This window comes from Ambystoma mexicanum, chromosome 13 (assembly GCF_040938575.1).
Source record: "Ambystoma mexicanum isolate Mex_15411 chromosome 13, UKY_AmexF1_1, whole genome shotgun sequence".
NCBI classification, from domain to species: Eukaryota; Metazoa; Chordata; class Amphibia; order Caudata; family Ambystomatidae; genus Ambystoma; species Ambystoma mexicanum.
Window position 1 is genome coordinate 425,643,663 of NC_090938.1, and position 4,098 is coordinate 425,647,760.

Genomic DNA, 4,098 nt, shown 5'->3' on the forward strand with positions numbered 1-4,098 from the left:
ATTTTTAGAGTATAACACTATTTGGATATAGTTGTGCTTGAACCATCAATTCATTCATTCATGTGGTTTGTTTCACGACTGAACCAACGTACATTATATAGTTATCTTGCCATTGATACTATGCTGAAGAAGATGTACATAATTCCGGTTAGCACCAAAGTATTTATCAAGAGTTCTCGTGAGCGGCTAAAGTAGTATGCGAAAGGTATTACCAGCAGCTCGGTGCAGTTATTTTTCAGGCAAGTGCATTGCTTTTTAAGGAATCGTTTACTTTAAACCATTATTTCGTGGATGAAATCATGTTGCATTTTACTTAGAATTCAAGGCAGACTCCTTATATAGAGGTTGAATTGCGGAGAGACTTTTTGATCACCACTCGAGCTCCATAAATGCTGAGCCTATGACCATTGTGCAGCTCAAATTTCCTGCCCCCATTTAAAGATGTTTCAGTTGGAATAAACAAGCCTGTCTGTAATGTGATTCCTGAGTCACTGAACTATTGTAAGTACTGAAACGTTAATGGCTGCTGCAGGGGGTTACCTGGCCTCTAGTGGCCTGCTAGCCTAAATTGATAGGCCAAGCCAAGCAAGGGCCTTCAACCAAGGCATATGGACATCAGCAGCCTTGGCAATCCCTGTGGCAACGTGTAACACCATTATCACCCCTGCTTAAGATTTGGGGTACTAATTGGTGTTTAAAAGGTTTCCTTTCATGAAAGGATCCCTTCAGGTCAGCGTATGTTCATGAAAGGGAACCCAACCCAAAGAAAGATGACTGGCAGTGAAACAAGAGACAGGCCATTGAAAGAGAGACCTTTTACACTTTCCATAGTGTCCTGGTAAGAAGGAGGGTGGTGGTAGTGACGGATCCAGCGATAGGGTACTTGTGGTTTATTCCAATGTGGGCATTCTGGGCAAGGCGGGCGGGTGGGTGTAAGGAAGCTAAGAGGGAGGAGGGTGGGGTCAGATACAGAGGCGGGAGGCCAAGCAGAGATGATGGGGACCCACTGGGAAGCAGTTTTCTGATCATGCAGAATGCAGGTGATTATGCCTCAATTCAGCCCAGGATCTGAGTGAGCAGATTGGGTGCATTTCTGGCTGAACTTTGTGCAGTGCATATTAGTGTAACTTGTTAGAATCATGTGTCAATCTCCTCTTAAATCATAACTTGCAATACTATCTAAAGAGAAAGGGCTTGGCAGTACATTTTGACTGGCATGGCGCTAGAGGATAATGAGATGCAGCGGGGGGAGGGCTGTTCCCGCTCAATTCATAGTCACCTCTGGGAGCACTCTTATTTGGATTATGTGATAATTGTGAAAGCATGCTTTAAAGTTTTGTTTTAAAGAAAATAAGCTTCGTGCCTGGCAGTAGTTGGAACCTTTCTAAAAAGATCTCTTGGCTGTGAAGTCCGCCTGGCAGGTCCACGGGAGAGGGATCAGGCTGGCGATCTTTGTGGCAGAGGGAGCACTGCCAGTCGAGAACTGGGCACGGTACTCCAGCCCGTGTTGATTGGCTCTGGAGCTGGCATGCATGGGGCGCGTGCTGCGCAATACACAAAACACAGTTCTTCTGGGCTGTTGGTGAATACGTACGCACAGTTTACATCTTCTCATGCCTGCCACCATGTCTACCAACGAGAACTCCAGCGCTGTGCGCCTGAATCGTTTCAAGAACAAGGGCAAAGACACTTCAGAGATGAGATGTAGGAGGATTGAGGTCAATGTAGAGATGAGGAAAGCAAAGAAGGATGATCAGATGCTCAAGAGGAGGAACGTGAGCAGCTTCCCCGACGAGCCCCTCTCCCCTCTACAGGAGAAGAACCAGAACGTACAGGTTGCAGTTCCTTGGACGGTTGAAGAAATTGTGAAGTGCGTGAATGGCACTTACATGAAAATCCGGCTACTCAAGCTGCCAGGAAAATGCTGTCCACAGAGAAGATGGAATTATTTGTGCAGGTTTGATTGCAAAGCTTGTTGCCTTTTTGGGTTGTACAGACTGCAGCCCTATCCAATTTGAAGCCTCCTGGGCTCTGACAAACATCGCTGCTGGCACATCAGAACAGACCCAAGCTGTAGTAGAAGGTGGTGGTATTCCTGCGTTCATTTCCCTCTTGGCTTCACCACACACTCACATAAGTGAGAATGCTCTAGGAAATATTGCAGGTGATGGCTCTTCATACAGGGACTTGGTTATTAAATACAGAGCAGTTGATCCGCTCCTTGCTTTACTTGCTGTGCCTGACCAGTCTTCCTATACGTCTAGCTAATTAATGAACATTACTTGGACTTTGTCAATCTCTACCGCAATAAGAATCCAACTGCGTCTCTAGAAGCCATCCATTATATTCTGCCAACTCTTCGGTTGCTTCATCGTGATAACAAGGAGGGCCTGGCAGTTTCTTACATCACTGATGGACCCAATGAGCAGATAGAAGTTGTGGTTAAGACTGGACTAATACCATGACTGGTGAAGCTCCTGGCATGTGGGGACTTTGAGAGCAATTGGCAACATAGTCACTGGCACAGATGAATAGACATAAGCCGTGCTTGAAGCTGGAGCTCTGGCTGTCTTCCCAAGTCTACTCACCCATCACAAAAATAATATCCAGAAAGAAGCTTCATGGACTCTGTCCAACATCACTGCTGGCCGCCAGGACCGGATCCAGCAAGTTGTGGATCATGGGATCATTCCATGTCTTGTAGGCATTTGGCAAAAGAGCGACTTAAAAACTCAAAAGGAAGCGGTGTGGGCTGTGATCAACTACTCAAGTGGAGGTAACATTGATTGGGTGGTGTAACTTTTACAGGTTGGCATTATTGAGCCCTTGATTAACCTTTTATCTGCAAAAGACACACAAGATTGTTCTGGTCATCCTCAATGCTATTACAAGTGTGTTCTTGGCTGCTGAGAAACTTGATGAGACTGAGAAGCTGTGTCTCATGATTGAAGAGTGTGGAGGCCTGCACAGAATAGAGGCCCTGCAGTCTCATTAGATGTACAAAGCATCCTCTACATTTCTTTGTATTGTAAATAAAAGTAAGTTTATGTAAAAAATATATATATATTTTTTTAAATGCAGCCACACCGTTGGTCTAGTGCCCACGACTGACTGTCCCTTCCAGAGCCATGGCACAGCACTTATTTGCACGTCACAGCTCTAACGTGTACATAACATCCCTCTTCTTTCCCCTTAATAATACAAATGCAAACATACATATAATTGTGTCCATTCACGTCAACAGTTCCTTGAATGTGCACATAGTCACTTAGCTTTCCTGGTGGCCTTGTCGCTGCCCTCAGGTGGACCCGGCTGTGCTGTTGAACCACCAGGTCCAGGGGGGGGGGTGCTGTTTGGAGGTTCCCCTTCTAGCTGCCGGGCATGGTTGGCTGTGTCCGCTGGCCTCGTGGTTTGGTGCCATCCTCCTTCTTGGCCCTTGCTGTCTACTTTGGCCGAGATTGGGATCTGGTGCCATGGTCCTTCTTGGCTCAGTTCTGTCACTGTTCTCTCTACCTCCACTGTCTCTCTGTCGTTCATTTGATTCTTTGGCGACTTAGTCCGTCATGTGGAAAGATGTTCTCCAGTGACGTACTGCTTGCGGTTGTATGGTTGGGTCGATATGTAATTTAGTCACCTTGTCCTCAAACATGCAAACCCTTGTAGTAGCTTAGGGTATTTCGTTAGGAGGTTGCAGATCTTGTTGTCGTCTGAGATGTTGCAGATGAATTTGATCAATCCCAGCTCTTCCGCTGAGTTCCAGCTGAGCAGTGATTCGATGCCTGTGTCTATAATGTATATCTTTGCTTGTATCCTCGGTCCTCCACTGCTGGTGAGTGCGGTACACAATCGCCCTAACATTGGTAAGGGTTTGCTGCTGCCATACGCATAAAGTTGTGTGTTTGTGTCCTTCAGCACTGGTTGGGGCTCCATGTTGTGCAGTGTAACGAGGGGAATCACAGTCACTGATTCTCCAGTGTCGACTGTCATTGTCACCGTCACCTCCTGCTCACCTGCTCTGATATTGCATCAGGGCCTTTTCTTCTTTCCTTTTGTTTGCTGGTCCCCTAGCTCTAACGCAGATATGAGGTGTATTTTCCC

At 46.3% G+C, this 4,098-nt stretch overlaps 1 pseudogene; it reads left to right on the forward strand.

Annotated features, from left to right (window-relative positions):
* The first annotated feature begins 1,613 nt into the window (after positions 1-1,613).
* On the forward strand, positions 1,614-2,995 carry LOC138520616 (importin subunit alpha-1 pseudogene; annotated as a pseudogene).
* The last annotated feature ends 1,103 nt before the right edge of the window (positions 2,996-4,098 follow it).